General features: G+C 31.1%; 15 non-coding genes across 15 annotated transcripts; all 15 read left to right on the top strand.

Annotated features, from left to right (window-relative positions):
* Positions 1-787: 787 nt before the first annotated feature.
* On the top strand, positions 788-860 carry TRNAV-UAC (transfer RNA valine (anticodon UAC)). The gene has a single exon. It is a non-coding gene; the product is annotated as a tRNA-Val (tRNA).
* A 1,314-nt stretch (positions 861-2,174) lies between these two features.
* Positions 2,175-2,247, top strand: TRNAV-UAC (transfer RNA valine (anticodon UAC)). The gene has a single exon. It is a non-coding gene; the product is annotated as a tRNA-Val (tRNA).
* A 1,312-nt stretch (positions 2,248-3,559) lies between these two features.
* On the top strand, positions 3,560-3,632 carry TRNAV-UAC (transfer RNA valine (anticodon UAC)). The gene has a single exon. It is a non-coding gene; the product is annotated as a tRNA-Val (tRNA).
* Positions 3,633-6,330: 2,698 nt separating this feature from the next.
* On the top strand, positions 6,331-6,403 carry TRNAV-UAC (transfer RNA valine (anticodon UAC)). The gene has a single exon. It is a non-coding gene; the product is annotated as a tRNA-Val (tRNA).
* Positions 6,404-9,101: 2,698 nt separating this feature from the next.
* On the top strand, positions 9,102-9,174 carry TRNAV-UAC (transfer RNA valine (anticodon UAC)). The gene has a single exon. It is a non-coding gene; the product is annotated as a tRNA-Val (tRNA).
* Positions 9,175-11,875: 2,701 nt separating this feature from the next.
* Positions 11,876-11,948, top strand: TRNAV-UAC (transfer RNA valine (anticodon UAC)). The gene has a single exon. It is a non-coding gene; the product is annotated as a tRNA-Val (tRNA).
* A 1,312-nt stretch (positions 11,949-13,260) lies between these two features.
* Positions 13,261-13,333, top strand: TRNAV-UAC (transfer RNA valine (anticodon UAC)). The gene has a single exon. It is a non-coding gene; the product is annotated as a tRNA-Val (tRNA).
* A 1,313-nt stretch (positions 13,334-14,646) lies between these two features.
* TRNAV-UAC (transfer RNA valine (anticodon UAC)) lies at positions 14,647-14,719 on the top strand. Its single transcript has one exon. It is a non-coding gene; the product is annotated as a tRNA-Val (tRNA).
* A 1,312-nt stretch (positions 14,720-16,031) lies between these two features.
* Positions 16,032-16,104, top strand: TRNAV-UAC (transfer RNA valine (anticodon UAC)). Its single transcript has one exon. It is a non-coding gene; the product is annotated as a tRNA-Val (tRNA).
* A 2,698-nt stretch (positions 16,105-18,802) lies between these two features.
* TRNAI-UAU (transfer RNA isoleucine (anticodon UAU)) lies at positions 18,803-18,875 on the top strand. Its single transcript has one exon. It is a non-coding gene; the product is annotated as a tRNA-Ile (tRNA).
* A 1,312-nt stretch (positions 18,876-20,187) lies between these two features.
* On the top strand, positions 20,188-20,260 carry TRNAV-UAC (transfer RNA valine (anticodon UAC)). Its single transcript has one exon. It is a non-coding gene; the product is annotated as a tRNA-Val (tRNA).
* A 1,313-nt stretch (positions 20,261-21,573) lies between these two features.
* TRNAV-UAC (transfer RNA valine (anticodon UAC)) lies at positions 21,574-21,646 on the top strand. Its single transcript has one exon. It is a non-coding gene; the product is annotated as a tRNA-Val (tRNA).
* Positions 21,647-22,958: 1,312 nt separating this feature from the next.
* TRNAV-UAC (transfer RNA valine (anticodon UAC)) lies at positions 22,959-23,031 on the top strand. Its single transcript has one exon. It is a non-coding gene; the product is annotated as a tRNA-Val (tRNA).
* Positions 23,032-24,343: 1,312 nt separating this feature from the next.
* TRNAV-UAC (transfer RNA valine (anticodon UAC)) lies at positions 24,344-24,416 on the top strand. Its single transcript has one exon. It is a non-coding gene; the product is annotated as a tRNA-Val (tRNA).
* Positions 24,417-25,720: 1,304 nt separating this feature from the next.
* On the top strand, positions 25,721-25,793 carry TRNAV-UAC (transfer RNA valine (anticodon UAC)). The gene has a single exon. It is a non-coding gene; the product is annotated as a tRNA-Val (tRNA).
* Positions 25,794-25,815: the final 22 nt, after the last annotated feature.

Raw genomic sequence — 25,815 nt, forward strand, 5'->3', positions numbered from 1 at the left:
ATAAAAAATATCATAATACAGCAAACAACTGATTAAAGAACTAAAGAAGTTTCAATTTATTTTGTTATTGTAAAAGAGATTGGTAACAAAGTGTCGTTTTTTTCTATTTAAAGCTAACATATGAATTGTAGCATCATTTCTAACTACTGTTTTCCCAACCTTTGAAAAAGATTCCACTCAACCCAGTATCTCCATGTAGCCATTTTTCCCAGTACATCAATTTTCACCTGACAATGCCAGTAACCATCCAATGCTGCAGAGGTGTTGGTGTGATCAAGTTAATACATTAGAAGCTGCAATCATGTTATGTTGTATTATAACATTCACTCTTAGGTCATCTGTTTTCAATGAAAACAGAAATGTCTAATTTTTATCTGCAAGTTTAGCAAAAATGATGATAAAATTAACATTTGGAATGGTAGTATTTTTGTTAATCTACAAGTTTTTTTAAGCAGTATACTTGAATTATGTCATTAAAAGGCATTTTATTTCTACAAAGTCTTACCAAAATATGCAAGCAGCTCTTGATAACAAGGCAAGAAAATACATAGAAAGACATTCTTGTTAAATCTCATGTCAGTAGAATACAAATGTTCAAGTTGCTAGAAATAATGCATATTTTTTTCAAATATAAATATTAATAGCTTGAAAAACTTTTTAAAATGTTTCATTTGAAATAGATATATACAGGTGTATTTGACATTGTGCTCATTACTCTTTACTAAGTTTTAACTGAAATTTTTGTTCATGCAAGTTTGACCAACCATGTAAGTACAGCCTCCATCATCATTTTATAGTGTAGTGGTAATCACATCTGCTTTACACGCAGAAGGTCCTGGGTTCAATCCCCAGTGAATTCAAATTTATTAATCATGACCTATACAAACAGGTATACTATAAGGAAGGCTTTCCTGCTACTGCCCAATGTGAAATATGTTGTTTGTTCATTTACAAACTGTTTCTTCACTGCTAATGAGAATACAATTTATCTTAAAAACATTTAGCCTTCAACCGGAAAAAAAATTAACATAATAGAGCAAAAAACTGATTAAAGAACTAAAGAAGTTTCAATTTATTTTGTTATTGTATAATAAATTGGTAACAAAGTGATCATGCATATTTCTGATCTTACAAACTTGGCCACCCATTGTCCACTCATCTTGGTTTCATAGTGTAAGGGTTATCACATCTGCTTTACTCATGGAAGGTCCTGCGTTCAATCCCCAGTGATACCAGATTTGTCAATACTGAACTTATTCAATCTGCTCCACTTTTTAGAAGCCTTTCCTGCTAATATCCAATGTTAGATGTGTTGTTTGTTCAATTATAAACTCTGTTCTTTCTCTGCTAATGAGAATACATTTTATCCTAAAATCATTTAGCTTTTGACCATAAAAAATATCATAATACAGCAAACAACTTATTAAAGAACTAAAGAAGTTTCAATTTATTTTGTTATTGTAAAAGAGATTGGTAATAGTGTCATTTTTTTCTAATTAAAGCTAACATATGAATTGTAGCCTCATTTCTAACTACTGTTTTCCCAACCTTTGAAAAAGATGCCACTCAACCCAGTATCTCCATGTAGCCATTTTCCCAGTACTTCAATTTTCACCTGACAATGCCAGTAACCATCCAATGCTGCAGAGGGTTGGTGTGATCAAGTTAATACATTAGAAGCTGCAATCATGTTATGTTGTATTATAACATTCACTCTTAGGTCATCTGTTTTCAATGAAAACAGAAATGTCTAATTTTTATCTGCAAGTTTAGCAAAAATGATGATAAATTTAACATTTGGAATGGTAGTATTTTTGTTAATCTACAAGTTTTTTTTAAGCAGTATACTTGAATTATTTCATTAAAAGGCATTTTATTTCTACAAAGTCTTACCAAAATATGCAAGCAGCTCTTGATAACAAGGCAAGAAAATAGATAGCAAGACAATCTTGTTAAATCTCATGTCAGTAGAATACAAATGTTCAAGTTGCTAGAAATAATGCATATTTTTTTCAAATATAAATATTATTAGCTTGAAAAACTTTGTAAAATGTTCATTTGAAATAGATATATACAGGTTTATTTGACATTGTGCTCATTACTCTTTACTAAGTTTTAACTAAAATTTTTGATCTTGCAAGTTTGACAAACCATGTGAGGACAGCCTCCATCTTGGTTTCATAGTGCAGTGGTTGTCACATCTGCTTTACACGCAGAAGGTCCTGGGTTCAATCCCCAGTGAAATCAAATTTATTAATCATGACCTATACCAACAGGTATACTTTAAGGAAGGCTTTCCTGCTACTGCCCAATGTGAAATATGTTGTTTGTTCACTTACAAACTGTTTCTTCACTGCTAATGAGAATACATTTTATCTTAAAAACATTTAGCTTTCAACCATAAAAAACTATCATAATAGAGCAAACAGCTGATTGAAGAAATAAAGAAGTTTCAATTTATTTTGTTATTGTATAATAAATTGGTAACAAAGTGATCATGCACATTTGTGATCATACAAACTTGGCCACCCATGTTCCATTCATCTTGGTTTCATAGTGTAAGGGTTATCACATCTGCTTCACTCGTGGAAGGTCCTGGGCTCAATCCCCAGTGAAACCAGATATGTCAAAACTGAACTTATTCAATCTGGTCCACTTTTAAGAAGCCTTTCCTGCTAATATCCAATGTTAGATGTGTTGTTTGTTCAATTATAAACTCTGTTCTTACTCGGCTAATGAGAATACATTTTATCCTAAAATCATTTAGCTTTTAACCATAAAAAATATCATAATACAGCAAACAACTGATTAAAGAACTAAAGAAGTTTAAATGTATTTTGTTATTGTAAAAGAGATTGGTAACAGTGTCATTTTTTTCTAATTAAAGCTAACATATGAATTGTAGCATCATTTCTAACTACTGTTTTCCCAACCTTTGATAAAGATGCCACTCAACCCAGTATCTCCATGTAGCCATTTTCCCAGTAGTTCAATTTTCACCTGACAATGCCAGTAATCATCCAATGCTGCAGAGGGTTGGTGTGATCAAGTTAATACATTAGAAGCTGCAATCATGTTATGTTGTATTATAACATTCACTCTTAGGTCATCTGTTTTCAATGAAAACAGAAACGAATAATTTTTATCTGCAAGTTTAGCAAAAATGATGATAAATTTAACATTTGGAATGGTAGTATTTTTGTTAATCTACAAGTTTTTTTTAAGCAGTATACTTGAATTATGTCATTAAAAGGCATTTTATTTCTACAAAGTCTTACCAAAATATGCAAGCAGCTCTTGATAACAAGGCAAGAAAATACATAGAAAGACGTTCTTGTTAAATCTCATGTCAGTAGAATACAAATGTTCAAGTTGCTAGAAATAATGCATATTTTTTTCAAATATAAATATTATTAGCTTGAAAAACTTTGTAAAATGTTCATTTGAAATAGATATATACAGGTTTATTGGACATTGTGCTCATTACTCTTTACTAAGTTTTAACTAAAATTTTTGATCTTGCAAGTTTGACCAACCATGTGAGGACAGCCTCCATCTTGGTTTCATAGTGTAGTGGTTATCACATCTGCTTTACATGCAGAAGGTCCTGGGTTCAATCCCCAGTGAAATCATATTTATTAATAATGACTTATACCAACAGGTATACTTTAAGGAAGGCTTTCCTGCTACTGCCCAATGTGAAATATGTTGTTTGTTCACTTACAAACTGTTTCTTCACTGCTAATGAGAATACATTTTATCTTAAAAACATTTAGCTTTCAAACATAAAAAACTATCATAATAGAGCAAACAACTGATTAAAGAACTAAAGAAGTTTCATTTTATTTTGTTATTGTATAATAAATTGGTAACAAAGTGATCATGCACATTTGTGATCACACAAACTTGGCCACCCATCATCCACCCATCTTGGTTTCATAGTGTAAGGGTTATCACATCTGCTTTACTCATGGAAGGTCCTGGGTTCATTCCCTAGTGAAACCAAATTTGTCAATACTGAACTTATTCAATCTGGTCCACTTTTAAGAAGCCTTTCCTGCTAATATCCATTGTTAGATGTGTTGTTTGTTCAATTATAAACTCTGTTCTTTCTCGGCTAATGAGAATACATTTTATCCTAAAATCATTTAGCTTTTAACCATAAAAAATATCATAATACAGCAAACAACTGATTAAAGAACTAAAGAAGTTTCAATTTATTTTGTTATTGTAAAAGAGATTGGCAACAAAGTGTCGTTTTTTTCTATTTAAAGCTAACATATGAATTGTAGCATCATTTCAAACTACTGTTTTCCAACCATTGAAAAAGATGCCACTCAACCCAGTATCTCCATGTAGCCATTTTTCCCAGTACTTCAATTTTCAGCTGACAATGCCAGCAACCATCCAATGCTGCAGAGCGTTGGTGTGATCAAGTTAATACATTAGAAGCTGCAATCATATTATGTTGTATTATAACATTCACTCTTAGATCATCTGTTTTCAATGAAAACAGAAATGTCTAATTTTTATCTGCAAGTTTAGCAAAATTGATGATAAATTTAACATTTGGAATGGTAGTATTTTTGTTAATATACAAGTTTTTTTTAAGCAGTATACTTGAATTATTTCATTAAAAGGCATTTTATTTCTACAAAGTCTTACCAAAATATTCAAGCAGCTCTTGATAACAAGGCAAGAAAATAGATAGCAAGACAATCTTGTTAAATCTCATGTCAGTAGAATACAAATGTTCAAGTTGCTAGAAATAATGCATATTTTTTTCAAATATAAATATTATTAGCTTGAAAAACTTTGTAAAATGTTCATTTGAAATAGATATATACAGGTTTATTTGACATTGTGCTCATCACTCTTTACTAAGTTTTAACTAAAATTTTTGATCTTGCAAGTTTGACCAACCATGTGAGAACAGCCTCCATCTTGGTTTCATAGTGTGGTGATTATCACATCAGTTTTATACGCAGAAGGTCCTGGGTTCAATCCCCAGTGAAATCATATTTATTAATAATGACTTATACCAACAGGTATACTTTAAGGAAGGCTTTCCTGCTACTGCCCAATGTGAAATATGTTGTTTGTTCACTTACAAACTGTTTCTTCACTGCTAATAAGAATACATTTTATCTTAAAAACATTTAGCTTTCAACCATAAAAAACTATCATAATAGAGCAAACAGCTGATTGAAGAACTAAAGCAGTTTCAATTTATTTTGTTATTGTATAATAAACTGGTAACAAAGTGATCATGCACATTTGTGATCACACAAACTTGGCCACCCATGTTCCACTCATCTTGGTTTCATAGTGTAAGGGTTATCACATCTGCTACACTCGTGGAAAGTCCTGGGCTCAATCCCCAGTGAAACCAGATTTGTCAATACTGAACTTATTCAATCTGGTCCACTTTTAAGAAGCCTTTCCTGCTAATATCCAATGTTAGATGTGTTGTTTGTTCAATTATAAACTCTGTTCTTACTCTGCTAATGAGAATACATTTTATCCTAAAATCATTTAGCTTTTAACCATAAAAAATATCATAATACAGCAAACAACTGATTAAAGAACTAAAGAAGTTTCAATTTATTTTGTTATTGTAAAAGAGATTGGTAACAGTGTTATTTTTTTCTAATTAAAGCTAACATATGAATTGTAGCATCATTTCTAACTACTGTTTTCCCAACCTTTGAAAAAGATGCCACTCAACCCAGTATCTCCATGTAGCCATTTTCCCAGTACTTCAATTTTCACCTGACAATGCCAGTAATCATCCAATGCTGCAGAGGGTTAGTGTGATCCAGTTAATACATTAGAAGCTGCAATCATGTGATGTTGTATTATAACATTCACTCTTAGGTCATCTGTTTTCAATGAAAACAGAAACATCTAATTTTTATCTGCAAGTTTAGCAAAAATGATGATAAATTTAACATTTGGAATGGTAGTATTTTTGTTAATCTACAAGTTTTTTTAAGCAGTATACTTGAATTATGTCATTAAAAGGCATTTTATTTCTACAAAGTCTTACCAAAGTATGCAAGCAGCTCTTGATAACAAGGCAAGAAAATACATAGCAAGACAATCTTGTTAAATCTCATGTCAGTAGAATACAAATGTTCAAGTTGCTAGAAATAATGCATATTTTTTTCAAATATAAATATTATTAGCTTGAAAAACTTTGTAAAATGTTCATTTGAAATAGATATATACAGGTTTATTGGACATTGTGCTCATTACTCTTTACTAAGTTTTAACTAAAATTTTTGATCTTGCAAGTTTGACCAACCATGTGAGGACAGCCTCCATCTTGGTTTCATAGTGTAGTGGTTATCCCATCTGCTTTACATGCAGAAGGTCCTGGGTTCAATCCCCAGTGAAATCATATTTATTAATAATGACTTATACCAACAGGTATACTTTAAGGAAGGCTTTCCTGCTACTGCCCAATGTGAAATATGTTGTTTGTTCACTTACAAACTGTTTCTTCACTGCTAATGAGAATACATTTTATCTTAAAAACATTTAGCTTTCAACCATAAAAAACTATCATAATAGAGCAAACAACTGATTAAAGAACTAAAGAATTTTCAATTTATATTGTTATTGTATAATAAATTGGTAACAAAGTGATCATGCACACTTGTGATCATACAAACTTGGCCACCCATTGTCCACTCATCCTGGTTTCATAGTGTAAGGGTTATCACATCTGCTTTACTCGTGGAAGGTCCTGGGTTCAATCCCCAGTGAAATTAGATTTGACAATACGGAACTCATTTAACTGGTTCACTTTTAAGAAGCCTTTCCTACTAATATCCAATGTTAGATGTGTTGTTTGTTCAATTATAAACTCTGTTCTTTCTCTGCTAATGAGAATACATTTTATCCTAAAATCATTTAGCTTTTAACCATAAAAAATATCATAATACAGCAAACAACTGATTAAAGAACTAAAGAAGTTTCAATTTATTTTGTTATTGTAAAAGAGATTGGTAACAAAGTGTCGTTTTTTTCTATTTAAAGCTAACATATGAATTGTAGCATCATTTCTAACTACTGTTTTCCAACCATTGAAAAAGATGCCACTCAACCCAGTATCTCCATGTAGCCATTTTTCCTAGTACTTAAATTTTCAGTTGACAATGCCAGCAACCATCCAATGCTGCAGAGCGTTGGTGTGATCAAGTTAATACATTAGAAGCTGCAATCATATTATGTTGTATTATAACATTCACTCTTAGGTCATCTGTTTTCAATGAAAACAGAAATGTCTAATTTTTATCTGCAAGTTTAGCAAAAATGATGATAAATTTAACATTTGGTATGGTAGTATTTTTGTTAATATACAAGTTTTTTTTAAGCAGTATACTTGAATTATTTCATTAAAAGGCATTTTATTTCTACAAAGTCTTACCAAAATATGCAAGCAGCTCTTGATAACAAGGCAAGAAAATAGATAGCAAGACAATCTTGTTAAATCTCATGTCAGTAGAATACAAATGTTCAAGTTGCTAGAAATAATGCATATTTTTTTCAAATATAAATATTATTAGCTTGAAAAACTTTGTAAAATGTTCATTTGAAATAGATATATACAGGTTTATTTGACATTGTGCTCATTACTCTTTACTAAGTTTTAACTAAAATTTTTGATCTTGCAAGTTTGACCAACCATGTGAGAACAGCCTCCATCTTGGTTTCATAGTGTGGTGATTATCACATCAGTTTTATACGCAGAAGGTCCTGGGTTCAATCCCCAGTGAAATCATATTTATTTATAATGACTTATACCAACAGGTATACTTTAAGGAAGGCTTTCCTGCTACTGCCCAATGTGAAATATGTTGTTTGTTCACTTACAAACTGTTTCTTCACTGCTAATGAGAATACATTTTATCTTAAAAACATTTAGCTTTCAAACATAAAAAACTATCATAATAGAGCAAACAACTGATTAAAGAACTAAAGAAGTTTCATTTTATTTTGTTATTGTATAATAAATTGGTAACAAAGTGATCATGCACATTTGTGATCACACAAACTTGGCCACCCATCATCCACCCATCTTGGTTTCATAGTGTAAGGGTTATCACATCTGCTATACTCATGGAAGGTCCTGGGTTCATTCCCTAGTGAAACCAAATTTGTCAATACTGAACTTATTCAATCTGGTCCACTTTTAAGAAGCCTTTCCTGCTAATATCCATTGTTAGATGTGTTGTTTGTTCAATTATAAACTCTGTTCTTTCTCGGCTAATGAGAATACATTTTATCCTAAAATCATTTAGCTTTTAACCATAAAAAATATCATAATACAGCAAACAACTGATTAAAGAACTAAAGAAGTTTCAATTTATTTTGTTATTGTAAAAGAGATTGGTAACAGTGTTATTTTTTTCTAATTAAAGCTAACATATGAATTGTAGCATCATTTCTAACTACTGTTTTCAAAACCTTTGAAAAAGATGCCACTCAACCCAGTATCTCCATGTAGCCATTTTCCCAGTACTTCAATTTTCACCTGACAATGCCAGTAATCATCCAATGCTGTAGAGGGTTAGTGTGATCAAGTTAATACATTAGAAGCTGCAATCATGTGATGTTGTATTATAACATTCACTCTTAGGTCATCTGTTTTCAATGAAAACAGAAACATCTAATTTTTATCTGCAAGTTTAGCAAAAATGATGATAAATTTAACATTTGGAATGGTAGTATTTTTGTTAATCTACAAGTTTTTTTTAAGCAGTATACTTGAATTATGTCATTAAAAGGCATTTTATTTCTACAAAGTCTTACCAAAGTATGCAAGCAGCTCTTGATAACAAGGCAAGAAAATACATAGCAAGACAATCTTGTTAAATCTCATGTCAGTAGAATACAAATGTTCAAGTTGCTAGAAATAATGCATATTTTTTTCAAATATAAATATTATTAGCTTGAAAAACTTTGTAAAATGTTCATTTGAAATAGATATATACAGGTTTATTGGACATTGTGCTCATTACTCTTTACTAAGTTTTAACTAAAATTTTTGATCTTGCAAATTTGACCAACCATGTGAGGACAGCCTCCATCTTGGTTTCATAGTGTAGTGGTTATCACATCTGCTTTACACGCAGAAGGTCCTGGGTTCAATCCCCAGTGAAATCATGTTTATTAATAATGACTTATACCAACAGGTATACATTAAGGAAGGCTTTCCTGCTACTGCCCAATGTGAAATATGTTGTTTGTTCACTTACAAACTGTTTCTTCACTGCTAATGAGAATATATTTTATCTTAAAAACATTTAGCTTTCAACCATAAAAAACTATCATAATAGAGCAAACAACTGATTAAAGAACTAAAGAAGTTTCAATTTATATTGTTATTGTATAATAAATTGGTAACAAAGTGATCATGCACACTTGTGATCATACAAACTTTGCCACCCATTGTCTACTCATCCTGGTTTCATAGTGTAAGGGTGATCACATCTGCTTTACTCATGGAAGGTCCTGGGTTCAATCCCCAGGGAAATTAGATTTGACAATACTGAACTCATTCAACTGGTTCACTTTTAAGAAGCCTTTCCTGCTAATATCCAATGTTAGATGTGTTGTTTATTCAATTATAAACTCTGTTCTTTCTCTGCTAATGAGAATACATTTTATCCTAAAATCATTTAGCTTTTAACCATAAAAAATATCATAATACAGCAAACAACTGATTAAAGAACTAAAGAAGTTTCAATTTATTTTGTTATTGTAAAAGAGATTGGTAACAAAGTGTCGTTTTTTTCTATTTAAAGCTAACATATGAATTGTAGCATCATTTCTAACTACTGTTTTCCCAACCTTTGAAAAAGATTCCACTCAACCCAGTATCTCCATGTAGCCATTTTTCCCAGTACATCAATTTTCACCTGACAATGCCAGTAACCATCCAATGCTGCAGAGGTGTTGGTGTGATCAAGTTAATACATTAGAAGCTGCAATCATGTTATGTTGTATTATAACATTCACTCTTAGGTCATCTGTTTTCAATGAAAACAGAAATGTCTAATTTTTATCTGCAAGTTTAGCAAAAATGATGATAAAATTAACATTTGGAATGGTAGTATTTTTGTTAATCTACAAGTTTTTTTAAGCAGTATACTTGAATTATGTCATTAAAAGGCATTTTATTTCTACAAAGTCTTACCAAAATATGCAAGCAGCTCTTGATAACAAGGCAAGAAAATACATAGAAAGACATTCTTGTTAAATCTCATGTCAGTAGAATACAAATGTTCAAGTTGCTAGAAATAATGCATATTTTTTTCAAATATAAATATTAATAGCTTGAAAAACTTTTTAAAATGTTTCATTTGAAATAGATATATACAGGTGTATTTGACATTGTGCTCATTACTCTTTACTAAGTTTTAACTGAAATTTTTGTTCATGCAAGTTTGACCAACCATGTAAGTACAGCCTCCATCATCGTTTTATAGTGTAGTGGTAATCACATCTGCTTTACACGCAGAAGGTCCTGGGTTCAATCCCCAGTGAATTCAAATTTATTAATCATGACCTATACAAACAGGTATACTATAAGGAAGGCTTTCCTGCTACTGCCCAATGTGAAATATGTTGTTTGTTCATTTACAAACTGTTTCTTCACTGCTAATGAGAATACAATTTATCTTAAAAACATTTAGCCTTCAACCGTAAAAAAACTAACATAATAGAGCAAAAAACTGATTAAAGAACTAAAGAAGTTTCAATTTATTTTGTTATTGTATAATAAATTGGTAACAAAGTGATCATGCATATTTCTGATCTTACAAACTTGGCCACCCATTGTCCACTCATCTTGGTTTCATAGTGTAAGGGTTATCACATCTGCTTTACTCATGGAAGGTCCTGCGTTCAATCCCCAGTGAAACCAGATTTGTCAATACTGAACTTATTCAATCTGCTCCACTTTTTAGAAGCCTTTCCTGCTAATATCCAATGTTAGATGTGTTGTTTGTTCAATTATAAACTCTGTTCTTTCTCTGCTAATGAGAATACATTTTATCCTAAAATCATTTAGCTTTTGACCATAAAAAATATAATAATACAGCAAACAACTTATTAAAGAACTAAAGAAGTTTCAATTTATTTTGTTATTGTAAAAGAGATTGATAATAGTGTCATTTTTTTCTAATTAAAGCTAACATATGAATTGTAGCATCATTTCTAACTACTGTTTTCCCAACCTTTGAAAAAGATGCCACTCAACCCAGTATCTCCATGTAGCCATTTTCCCAGTACTTCAATTTTCACCTGACAATGCCAGTAACCATCCAATGCTGCAGAGGGTTGGTGTGATCAAGTTAATACATTAGAAGCTGCAATCATGTTATGTTGTATTATAACATTCACTCTTAGGTCATCTGTTTTCAATGAAAACAGAAATGTCTAATTTTTATCTGCAAGTTTAGCAAAAATGATGATAAATTTAACATTTGGAATGGTAGTATTTTTGTTAATCTACAAGTTTTTTTTAAGCAGTATACTTGAATTATGTCATTAAAAGGCATTTTATTTCTACAAAGTCTTACCAAAATATGCAAGCAGCTCTTGATAACAAGGCAAGAAAATAGATAGCAAGACAATCTTGTTAAATCTCATGTCAGTAGAATACAAATGTTCAAGTTGCTAGAAATAATGCATATTTTTTTCAAATATAAATATTATTAGCTTGAAAAACTTTGTAAAATGTTCATTTGAAATAGATATATACAGGTTTATTTGACATTGTGCTCATTACTCTTTACTAAGTTTTAACTAAAATTTTTGATCTTGCAAGTTTGACAAACCATGTGAGGACAGCCTCCATCTTGGTTTCATAGTGCAGTGGTTGTCACATCTGCTTTACATGCAGAAGGTCCTGGGTTCAATCCCCAGTGAAATCAAATTTATTAATCATGACCTATACCAACAGGTATACTTTAAGGAAGGCTTTCCTGCTACTGCCCAATGTGAAATATGTTGTTTGTTCACTTACAAACTGTTTCTTCACTGCTAATGAGAATACATTTTATCTTAAAAACATTTAGCTTTCAACCATAAAAAACTATCATAATAGAGCAAACAGCTGATTGAAGAACTAAAGAAGTTTCAATTTATTTTGTTATTGTATAATAAATTGGTAACAAAGTGATCATGCACATTTGTGATCATACAAACTTGGCCACCCATGTTCCACTCATCTTGGTTTCATAGTGTAAGGGTTATCACATCTGCTTCACTCGTGGAAGGTCCTGGGCTCAATCCCCAGTGAAACCAGATATGTCAATACTGAACTTATTCAATCTGGTCCACTTTTAAGAAGCCTTTCCTGCTAATATCCAATGTTAGATGTGATGTTTGTTCAATTATAAACTCTGTTCTTACTCGGCTAATGAGAATACTTTTTATCCTAAAATCATTTAGCTTTTAACCATATAAAATATCATAATACAGCAAACAACTGATTAAAGAACTAAAGAAGTTTAAATGTATTTTGTTATTGTAAAAGAGATTGGTAACAGTGTCATTTTTTTCTAATTAAAGCTAACATATGAATTGTAGCATCATTTCTAACTACTGTTTTCCCAACCTTTGATAAAGATGCCACTCAACCCAGTATTTCCATGTAGCCATTTTCCCAGTAGTTCAATTTTCACCTGACAATGCCAGTAATCATCCAATGCTGCAGAGGGTTGGTGTGATCAAGTTAATACATTAGAAGCTGCAATCATGTTATGTTGTATTATAACATTCACTCTTAGGTCATCTGTTTTCAATGAAAACAGAAACGTCTAATTTTTATCTGCAAGTTTAGCAAAAATGATGATAAATTTAACATTTGGAATGGTAGTATTTTTGTTAATCTACAAGTTTTTTTTAAGCAGTATACTTGAATTATGTCATTAAAAGGCATTTTATTTCTACAAAGTCTTACCAAAATATGCAAGCAGCTCTTGATAACAAGGCAAGAAAATACATAGAAAGACGTTCTTGTTAAATCTCATGTCAGTAGAATACAAATGTTCAAGTTGCTAGAAATAATGCATATTTTTTTCAAATATAAATATTATTAGCTTGAAAAACTTTGTAAAATGTTCATTTGAAATAGATATATACAGGTTTATTGGACATTGTGCTCATTACTCTTTACTAAGTTTTAACTAAAATTTTTGATCTTGCAAGTTTGACCAACCATGTGAGGACAGCCTCCATCTTGGTTTCATAGTGTAGTGGTTATCACATCTGCTTTACATGCAGAAGGTCCTGGGTTCAATCCCCAGTGAAATCATATTTATTAATAATGACTTATACCAACAGGTATACTTTAAGGAAGGCTTTCCTGCTACTGCCCAATGTGAAATATGTTGTTTGTTCACTTACAAACTGTTTTTTCACTGCTAATGAGAATACATTTTATCTTAAAAACATTTAGCTTTCAACCATAAAAAACTATCATAATAGAGCAAACAACTGATTAAAGAACTAAAGAATTTTCAATTTATATTGTTATTGTATAATAAATTGGTAACAAAGTGATCATGCACACTTGTGATCATACAAACTTGGCCACCCATTGTCCACTCATCCTGGTTTCATAGTGTAAGGGTTATCACATCTGCTTTACTCGTGGAAGGTCCTGGGTTCAATCCCCAGTGAAATTAGATTTGACAATAAGGAACTCATTTAACTGGTTCACTTTTAAGAAGCCTTTCCTACTAATATCCAATGTTAGATGTGTTGTTTGTTCAATTATAAACTCTGTTCTTTCTCTGCTAATGAGAATACATTTTATCCTAAAATCATTTAGCTTTTAACCATAAAAAATATCATAATACAGCAAACAACTGATTAAAGAACTAAAGAAGTTTCAATTTATTTTGTTATTGTAAAAGAGATTGGTAACAAAGTGTCGTTTTTTTCTATTTAAAGCTAACATATGAATTGTAGCATCATTTCTAACTACTGTTTTCCAACCATTGAAAAAGATGCCACTCAACCCAGTATCTCCATGTAGCCATTTTTCCTAGTACTTAAATTTTCAGTTGACAATGCCAGCAACCATCCAATGCTGCAGAGCGTTGGTGTGATCAAGTTAATACATTAGAAGCTGCAATCATATTATGTTGTATTATAACATTCACTCTTAGGTCATCTGTTTTCAATGAAAACAGAAATGTCTAATTTTTATCTGCAAGTTTAGCAACAATGATGATAAATTTAACATTTGGAATGGTAGTATTTTTGTTAATATACAAGTTTTTTTTAAGCAGTATACTTGAATTATTTCATTAAAAGGCATTTTATTTCTACAAAGTCTTACCAAAATATGCAAGCAGCTCTTGATAACAAGGCAAGAAAATAGATAGCAAGACAATCTTGTTAAATCTCATGTCAGTAGAATACAAATGTTCAAGTTGCTAGAAATAATGCATATTTTTTTCAAATATAAATATTATTAGCTTGAAAAACTTTGTAAAATGTTCATTTGAAATAGATATATACAGGTTTATTTGACATTGTGCTCATTACTCTTTACTAAGTTTTAACTAAAATTTTTGATCTTGCAAGTTTGACAAACCATGTGAGGACAGCCTCCATCTTGGTTTCATAGTGCAGTGGTTGTCACATCTGCTTTACACGCAGAAGGTCCTGGGTTCAATCCCCAGTGAAATCAAATTTATTAATCATGACCTATACCAACAGGTATACTTTAAGGAAGGCTTTCCTGCTACTGCCCAATGTGAAATATGTTGTTTGTTCACTTACAAACTGTTTCTTCACTGCTAATGAGAATACATTTTATCTTAAAAACATTTAGCTTTCAACCATAAAAAACTATCATAATAGAGCAAACAGCTGATTGAAGAACTAAAGAAGTTTCAATTTATTTTGTTATTGTATAATAAATTGGTAACAAAGTGATCATGCACATTTGTGATCATACAAACTTGGCCACCCATGTTCCACTCATCTTGGTTTCATAGTGTAAGGGTTATCACATCTGCTTCACTCGTGGAAGGTCCTGGGCTCAATCCTCAGTGAAACCAGATATGTCAATACTGAACTTATTCAATCTGGTCCACTTTTAAGAAGCCTTTCCTGCTAATATCCAATGTTAGATGTGTTGTTTGTTCAATTATAAACTCTGTTCTTACTCGGCTAATGAGAATACATTTTATCCTAAAATCATTTAGCTTTTAACCATAAAAAATATCATAATACAGCAAACAACTGATTAAAGAACTAAAGAAGTTTAAATGTATTTTGTTATTGTAAAAGAGATTGGTAACAGTGTCATTTTTTTCTAATTAAAGCTAACATATGAATTGTAGCATCATTTCTAACTACTGTTTTCCCAACCTTTGATAAAGATGCCACTCAACCCAGTATTTCCATGTAGCCATTTTCCCAGTAGTTCAATTTTCACCTGACAATGCCAGTAATCATCCAATGCTGCAGAGGGTTGGTGTGATCAAGTTAATACATTAGAAGCTGCAATCATGTTATGTTGTATTATAACATTCACTCTTAGGTCATCTGTTTTCAATGAAAACAGAAACGTCTAATTTTTATCTGCAAGTTTAGCAAAAATGATGATAAATTTAACATTTGGAATGGTAGTATTTTTGTTAATCTACAAGTTTTTTTTAAGCAGTATACTTGAATTATGTCATTAAAAGGCATTTTATTTCTACAAAGTCTTACCAAAATATGCAAGTAGCTCTTGATAACAAGGCAAGAAAATACATAGAAAGACGTTCTTGTTAAATCTCATGTCAGTAGAATACAAATGTTCAAGTTGCTAGAAATAATGCATATTTTTTTCAAATATAAATATTATTAGCTTGAAAAACTTTGTAAAATGTTCATTTGAAATAGATATATACAGGTTTATTGGACATTGTGCTCATTACTCTTTACTAAGTTTTAACTAAAATTTTTGATCTTGCAAGTTTGACCAACCATGTGAGGACAGCCTCCATCTTGGTTTCATAGTGTAGTGGTTATCACATCTGCTTTACATGCAGAAGGTCCTGGGTTCAATCCCCAGTGAAATCATATTTATTAATAATGACTTATACCAACAGGTATACTTTAAGGAAGGCTTTCCTGCTACTGCCCAATGTGAAATATGTTGTTTGTTCACTTACAAACTGTTTTTTCACTGCTAATGAGAATACATTTTATCTTAAAAACATTTAGCTTTCAACCATAAAAAACTATCATAATAGAGCAAACAACTGATTAAAGAACTAAAGAATTTTCAATTTATATTGTTATTGTATAATAAATTGGTAACAAAGTGATCATGCACACTTGTGATCATACAAACTTGGCCACCCATTGTCCACTCATCCTGGTTTCATAGTGTAAGGGTTATCACATCTGCTTTACTCGTGGAAGGTCCTGGGTTCAATCCCCAGTGAAATTAGATTTGACAATAAGGAACTCATTTAACTGGTTCACTTTTAAGAAGCCTTTCCTACTAATATCCAATGTTAGATGTGTTGTTTGTTCAATTATAAACTCTGTTCTTTCTCTGCTAATGAGAATACATTTTATCCTAAAATCATTTAGCTTTTAACCATAAAAAATATCATAATACAGCAAACAACTGATTAAAGAACTAAAGAAGTTTCAATTTATTTTGTTATTGTAAAAGAGATTGGTAACAAAGTGTCGTTTTTTTCTATTTAAAGCTAACATATGAATTGTAGCATCATTTCTAACTACTGTTTTCCAACCATTGAAAAAGATGCCACTCAACCCAGTATCTCCATGTAGCCATTTTTCCTAGTACTTAAATTTTCAGTTGACAATGCCAGCAACCATCCAATGCTGCAGAGCGTTGGTGTGATCAAGTTAATACATTAGAAGCTGCAATCATATTATGTTGTATTATAACATTCACTCTTAGGTCATCTGTTTTCAATGAAAACAGAAATGTCTAATTTTTATCTGCAAGTTTAGCAAAAATGATGATAAATTTAACATTTGGTATGGTAGTATTTTTGTTAATATACAAGTTTTTTTTAAGCAGTATACTTGAATTATTTCATTAAAAGGCATTTTATTTCTACAAAGTCTTACCAAAATATGCAAGCAGCTCTTGATAACAAGGCAAGAAAATAGATAGCAAGACAATCTTGTTAAATCTCATGTCAGTAGAATACAAATGTTCAAGTTGCTAGAAATAATGCATATTTTTTTCAAATATAAATATTATTAGCTTGAAAAACTTTGTAAAATGTTCATTTGAAATAGATATATACAGGTTTATTTGACATTGTGCTCATCACTCTTTACTAAGTTTTAACTAAAATTTTTGATCTTGCAAGTTTGACCAACCATGTGAGAACAGCCTCCATCTTGGTTTCATAGTGTGGTGATTATCACATCAGTTTTATACGCAGAAGGTCCTGGGTTCAATCCCCAGTGAAATCATATTTATTAATAATGACTTATACCAACAGGTATACTTTAAGGAAGGCTTTCCTGCTACTGCCCAATGTGAAATATGTTGTTTGTTCACTTACAAACTGTTTCTTCACTGCTAATGAGAATACATTTTATCTTAAAAACATTTAGCTTTCATCCATAAAAAACTATCATAATAGAGCAAACAACTGATTAAAGAACTAAAGAAGTTTCAATTTATTTTGTTATTGTATTATAAATTGGTAACAAAGTGATCATGCACATTTGTGATCATACAAACTTGGCCTCCCGTGGTCCACTCATCTTGGTTTCATAGTGTAAGGGTTATCACATCTGCTTCACTCGTGGAAGGTCCTGGGCTCAATCCCCAGTGAAACCAGATTTGTCAATACTGAACTTATTCAATCTGGTCCACTTTTAAGAAGCCTTTCCTGCTAATATCCAATGTTAGATGTGTTGTTTGTTCAATTATAAACTCTGTTCTTTGTCTGCTAATGAGAATACATTTTATCCTAAAATCATTTAGCTTTTAAGCATAAAAAATATCATAATACAGCAAACAACTGATTAAAGAACTAAATAAGTTTCTATTTATTTTGTTATTGTAAAAGAGATTGGTAACAGTGTCATTTTTTTCTAATTAAAGCTAACATATGAATTGTAGCATCATTTCTAACTACTGTTTTCCCAACCTTTGAAAAAGATGCCACTCAACCCAGTATCTCCATGTAGCCATTTTCCCAGTAGTTCAATTTTCACCTGATAATGCCAGTAACCATCCAATGCTGCAGAGGGTTGGTGTAATCAAGTTAATACATTAGAAGCTGCAATCATGTTATGTTGTATTATAACATTCACTCTTAGGTCATCTGTTTTCAATGAAAACAGAAACGACTAATTTTTATCTGCAAGTTTAGCAAAAATGATGATAAATTTAACATTTGGAATGGTAGTATTTTTGTTAATCTACAAGTTTTTTTTAAGCAGTATACTTGAATTATGTCATTAAAAGGCATTTTATTTCTACAAAGTCTTACCAAAATATGCAAGCAGCTCTTGATAACATGGCAAGAAAAAACATAGCAAGAAAATCTTGTTAAATCTCATGTCAGTAGAATACAAATGTTCAAGTTGCTAGAAATAATGCATATTTTTTTCAAATATAAATATTATTAGCTTGAAAAACTTTGTAAAATATTCATTTGAAATAGATATATACAGGTTTATTGGACATTGTGCTCATTACTATTTACTAAGTTTTAACTAAAATTTTTGATCTTGCAAGTTTGACCAACCATGTGAGAACAGCCTCCATCTTGGTTTCATAGTGTAGTAGTTATCACATCTGCTTTATACACAGAAGGTCCTGGGTTCAATCCCCAGTGAAATCATATTTATTAATAATGACTTATACCAACAGGTATTCTTTAAGGAAGGCTTTCCTGCTACTGCCCAATGTGAAATATGTTGTTTGTTCACTTACAAACTGTTTCTTCACTGCTAATGAGAATACATTTTATCTTAAAAACATGTAGCTTTCAACCTTAAAAAACTATCATAATAGAGCAAACAACTGATTAAAGAACTAAAGAAGTTTCAATTTATTTTGTTATTGTATAATAAATTGGTAACAAAGTGATCATGCACATTTGTGATCATACAAACTTGGCCACCCATCATCCACCCATCTTGGTTTCATAGTGTAAGGGTTATCACATCTGCTTTACTCATGGAAGGTCTTGGGTTAAATCCCCATTGAAACCAGATTTGTCAATACTGAACTTATTCAATCTGGTCCACTTTTAAGAAGCCTTTTCTGCTAATATCCAATGTTAGATGTGTTGTTTGTTCAATTATAAACTCTGTTCTTTCTCTGCTAATGAAAATACATTTTATCCTAAAATCATTTAGCTTTTAACCATAAAAAATATCATAATACAGCAAACAACTGATTAAAGAACTGAAGAAGTTTCAATTTATTTTGTTATTGTAAAAGAGATTGGTAACAGTGTCATTTTTTTCTAATTAAAGCTAACATATGAATTGTAGCATCATTTCTAACTACTGTTTTCCCAACCTTTGAAAAAGATGCCACTCAACCCAGTATCTCCATGTAGCCATTTTCCCAGTACTTGAATTTTCACCTGACAATGCCAGTAACCATCCAATGCTGCAGAGGGTTGGTGTGATCAAGTTAATGCATTAGAAGCTGCAATCATGTTATGTTGTATTATAACATTCACTCTTAGGTCATCTGTTTTCAATGAAAACAGAAATGTCTAATTTTTATCTGCAAGTTTAGCAAAAATGATGATAAATTTAACATTTGGAATGGTAGTATTTTTGTTAATCTACAAGTTTTTTTTAAGCAGTATACTTGAATTATTTCATTAAAAGGCATTTTATTTCTACAAAGTCTTACCAAAATATGCAAGCAGCTCTTGATAACAAGGCAAGAAAATACATAGAAAGACGTTCTTGTTAAATCTCATGTCAGTAGAATACAAATGTTCAAGTTGCTAGAAATAATGCATATTTTTTTCAAATATAAATATTATTAGCTTGAAAAGCTTTGTAAAATGTTTCATTTGAAATAGATATATACAGGTTTATTTGACATTGTGCTCATTACTCTTTACTAAGTTTTAACTAAAATTTTGATCATGCAAGTTTGACCAACCATGTGAGGACACCCTCCATCTTGGTTTCATAGTGCAGTGGTTGTCACATCTGCTTTACACGCAGGAGGTCCTGGGTTCAATCCCCAGTGAAATCAAATTTATTAATCATGACCTATACCAACAGGTATACTTAAGGAAGGCTTTCCTGCTACTGCCCAATGTGAAATATGTTGTTTGTTCACTTACAAACTGTTTCTTCACTGCTAATGAGAATACATTTTATCTTAAAAACATTTAGCTTTCAACCATAAAAAACTATCATAATAGAGCAAACAGCTGATTGAAGAACTAAAGAAGTTTAAATTTATTTTGTTATTGTATAATAAATTGGTAACAAAGTGATCATGCACATTTGTGATCATACAAACTTGGCCACCCATTGTCCACTCATCTTGGTTTCATAGTGTAAGGGTTATCACATCTGCTTTATTCATGGAAAGTCCTGGGTTCAATCCCCAGTGAAACCAGATTTGTCAATACTGAACTTATTCAGTCTGGTCCACTTTTAAGAAGCCTTTCCTGCTAATATCCAATGTTAGATGTGTTGTTTGTTCAATTATAAACTCTGTTCTTTGTCTGCTAAAGAGAATACATTTTATCCTAAAATCATTTAGCTTTTAACCATAAAAAATATCATAATACAGCAAAAAACTGATTAAAGAACTAAAGAAGTTTCAATTTATTTTGGTATTGTAAAAGAGATTGGTAACAAAGTGTCATTTTTTTCTATTTAAAGCTAACATATGAATTGTAGCATCATTTCTAACTACTGTTTTCCAACCATTGAAAAAGATGCCACTCAACCCAGTATCTCCATGTAGCCATTTTTCCCAGTTCTTCAATTTTCACCTGACAATGCCAGCAACCATCCAATGCTGCAGAGCGTTGGTGTGATCAAGTTAATACATTAGAAGCTGCAATCATATTATGTTGTATTATAACATTCACTCTTAGATCATCTGTTTTCAATGAAAACAGAAATGTCTAATTTTTATCTGCAAGTTTAGCAAAAATGATGATAAATTTAACATTTGGAATGGTAGTATTTTTGTTAATCTACAAGTTTTTTTTAAGCAGTATACTTGAATTATGTCATTAAAAGGCATTTTATTTCTACAAAGTCTTACCAAAATATGCAAGCAGCTCTTGATAACAAGGCAAGAAAAAACATAGCAAGACAATCTTGTTAAATCTCATGTCAGTAGAATACAAATGTTCAAGTTGCTAGAAATAATGCATATTTTTTTCAAATATAAATATTATTAGCTTGAAAAACTTTGTAAAATGTTCATTTGAAATAGATATATACAGGTTTATTGGACATTGTGCTCATTACTCTTTACTAAGTTTTAACTAAAATTTTTGATCTTGCAAGTTTGACCAACCATGTGAGGACAGCCTCCATCTTGGTTTCATAGTGTAGTAGTTATCACATCTGCTTTACACACAGAAGGTCCTGGGTTCAATCCCCAGTGAAATCATATTTATTAATAATGACTTATACCAACAGGTATTCTTTAAGGAAGGCTTTCCTGCTACTGCCCAATGTGAAATATGTTGTTTGTTCACTTACAAACTGTTTCTTCACTGCTAATGAGAATACATTTTATCTTAAAAACATTTAGCTTTCAACCATAAAAAACTATCATAATAGAGCAAACAACTGATTAAAGAACTAAAGAAGTTTCAATTTATTTTGTTATTGTATAATAAATTGGTAACAAAGTGATCATGCACATTTGTGATCATACAAACTTGGCCACCCATCATCCACCCATCTTGGTTTCATAGTGTAAGGGTTATCACATCTGCTTTACTCATGGAAGGTCTTGGGTTAAATCCCCAGTGAAACCAGATTTGTCAATACTGAACTTATTCAATCTGGTCCACTTTTAAGATGCCTTTCCTGCTAATATCCAATGTTAGATGTGTTGTTTGTTCAATTATAAACTCTGTTCTTTCTCTGCTAATGAAAATACATTTTATCCTAAAATCATTTAGCTTTTAACCATAAAAAATATCATAACACAGCAAACAACTGATTAAAGAACTAAAGAAGTTTCAATTTATTTTGTTATTGTAAAAGAGATTGGTAACAGTGTCATTTTTTTCTAATTAAAGCTAACATATGAATTGTAGCATCATTTCTAACTACTGTTTTCCCAACCTTTGAAAAAGATGCCACTCAACCCAGTATCTCCATGTAGCCATTTTCCCAGTACTTGAATTTTCACCTGACAATGCCAGTAACCATCCAATGCTGCAGAGGGTTGGTGTGATCAAGTTAATGCATTAGAAGCTGCAATCATGTTATGTTGTATTATAACATTCACTCTTAGGTCATCTGTTTTCAATGAAAACAGAAATGTCTAATTTTTATCTGCAAGTTTAGCAAAAATGATGATAAATTTAACATTTGGAATGGTAGTATTTTTGTTAATCTACAAGTTTTTTTTAAGCAGTATACTTGAATTATTTCATTAAAAGGCATTTTATTTCTACAAAGTCTTACCAAAATATGCAAGCAGCTCTTGATAACAAGGCAAGAAAATAGATAGCAAGACAATCTTGTTAAATCTCATGTCAGTAGAATACAAATGTTCAAGTTGCTAGAAATAATGCATATTTTTTTCAAATATAAATATTATTAGCTTGAAAAACTTTGTAAAATGTTCATTTGAAATAGATATATACAGGTTTATTTGACATTGTGCTCATTACTCTTTACTAAGTTTTAACTAAAATTTTTGATCTTGCAAGTTTGACCAACCATGTGAGGGCAGCCTCCATCTTGGTTTCATAGTGTAGTGGTTATCACATCTGCTTTACACGCAGAAGGTCCTGGGTTCAATCCCCAGTGAAATCAAATTTATTAATAATGACTTATACCAACAGGTATACTTTAAGGAAGGCTTTCCTGCTACTGCCCAATGTGAAATATGTTGTTTGTTCACTTACAAACTGTTTCTTCACTGCTAATGAGAATACATTTTATCTTAAAAACATTTAGCTTTCAACCATAAAAAACTATCATAAAGGAGCAAACAACTGATTAAAGAACTAAAGAAGTTTCAATTTATTTTGTTATTGTATAATAAATTGGTAACAAAGTGATCATGCACATTTCTGATCATACAAACTTGGCCACCCATTGTCCACTCATCTTGGTTTCATAGTGTAAGGGTTATCACATCTGCTTTACTCATGGAAGGTCCTGGGTTCAAACCCCAGTGAAACCAGATTTGTCAATACTGAACTTATTCAGTCTGGTCCACTTTTAAGAAGCCTTTCCTACTAATATCCAATGTTAGATGTGTTGTTTGTTCAATTATAAACTCTGTTCTTTGTCTGCTAATGAGAATACATTTTATCCTAAAATCATTTAGCTTTTAACCATAAAAAATATCATAATACAGCAAACAACTGATTAAAGAACTAAAGAAGTTTCAATTTATTTTGTTATTGTAAAAGAGATTGGTAACAGTGTCATTTTTTTCTAATTAAAGCTAACATATGAATTGTAGCATCATTTCTAACTACTGTTTTCCCAACCTTTGAAAAAGATGCCACTCAACCCAGTATCTCCATGTAGCCATTTTCCCAGTACTTCAATTTTCAGCTGACAATGCCAGTAACCATCCAATGCTGCAGAGGGTTGGTGTGATCAAGTTAATACATTAGAAGCTGCAATCATGTTATGTTGTTTTATAACATTCACTCTTAGATCATCTGTTTTCAATGAAAACAGAAATGTCTAATTTTTATCTGCAAGTTTAGCAAAAATGATGATAAATTTAACATTTGGAATGGTAGTATTTTTGTTATCCTACAAGTTTTTTTTAAGCAGTATACTTGAATTATGTCATTAAAAGGCATTTTATTTCTACAAAGTCTTACCAAAATATGCAAGCAGCTCTTGATAACAAGGCAAGAAAATACATAGCAAGACAATCTTGCTAAATCTCATGTCAGTAGAATACAAATGTTCAAGTTGCTAGAAATAATGCATATTTTTTTCAAATATAAATATTATTAGCTTGAAAAACTTTGTAAAATGTTCATTTGAAATAGATATATACAGGTTTATTTGACATTGTGCTCATTACTCTTTACTAAGTTTTAACTAAAATTTTTGATCTTGCAAGTTTGACCAACCATGTGAGGACAGCCTCCATCTTGGTTTCATAGTGTAGTGGTTATGACATCTGCTTTACACGCAGAAGATCCTGGGTTCAATCCCCAGTGAAACCAAATTTATTAATAATGACTTATACCAACAGGTATACTTTAAGGAAGGCTACTGCCCAAAGTGAAATATGTTGTTTGTTCACTTACAAACTGTTTCTTCACTGCTAATGAGAATACATTTTATCTTAAAAACATTTAGCTTTCAACCATAAAAAACTATCATAATAGAGCAAACAACTGATTAAAGAACTAAAGAAGTTTCAATTTATTTTGTTATTGTATAATAAATTGGTAACAAAGTGATCATGCACATTTGTGATCATACAAACTTGGCCACCCATTGTCCCCTCATCTTGGTTTCATAGTGTAAGGGTTATCACATCTGCTTCACTCATGGAAGGTCCTGGGCTCAATCCCCAGTGAAACCAGATTTGTCAATACTGAACTTATTCAATCTGGTCCACTTTTAAGAAGCCTTTCCTGCTAATATCCAATGTTAGATGTGTTGTTTGTTCAATTATAAACTCTGTTCTTTGTCTGCTAATGAGAATACATTTTATCCTAAAATCATTTAGCTTTTAACCATAAAAAATATCATAATACAGCAAACAACTGATTAAAGAACTAAAGAAGTTTCAATTTATTTTGTTATTGTAAAAGAGATTGGTAACAGTGTCATTTTTTTCTAATTAAAGCTAACATATGAATTGTAGCATCATTTCTAACTACTGTTTTCCCAACCTTTGAAAAAGATGCCACTCAACCCAGTATCTCCATGTAGCCATTTTCCCAGTACTTCAATTTTCACCTGACAATGCCAGTAACCATCCAATGCTGCAGAGGGTTGGTGTGATAAAGTTAATACATTAGAAGCTGCAATCATGTTATGTTGTATTATAACATTCACTCTTAGGTCATCTGTTTTCAATGAAAACATAAACAACTAATTTTTATCTGCAAGTTTAGCAAAAACGATGATAAATTTAACATTTGGAATGGTAGTATTTTTGTTAATCTACAAGTTTTTTTTAAGCAGTATACTTGAATTATGTCATTAAAAGGCATTTTATTTCTACAAAGTCTTACCAAAATATGCAAGCAGCTCTTGATAACAAGGCAAGAAAAAACATAGCAAGACAATCTTGTTAAATCTCATGTCAGTAGAATACAAATGTTCAAGTTGCTAGAAATAATGCATATTTTTTTCAAATATAAATATTATTAGCTTGAAAAACTTTGTAAAATGTTCATTTGAAATAGATATATACAGGTTTATTGGACATTGTGCTCATTACTATTTACTAAGTTTTAACTAAAATTTTTGATCTTGCAAGTTTGACCAACCATGTGAGGACAGCCTCCATCTTGGTTTCATAGTGTAGTAGTTATCACATCTGCTTTACACACAGAAGGTCCTGGGTTCAATCCCCAGTGAAATCATATTTATTAATAATGACTTATA

The sequence above is a fragment of the Taudactylus pleione genome, unplaced genomic scaffold, assembly GCF_031769625.1.
Source record: "Taudactylus pleione unplaced genomic scaffold, aTauple2 ptg000085l, whole genome shotgun sequence".
NCBI classification, from domain to species: Eukaryota; Metazoa; Chordata; class Amphibia; order Anura; family Myobatrachidae; genus Taudactylus; species Taudactylus pleione.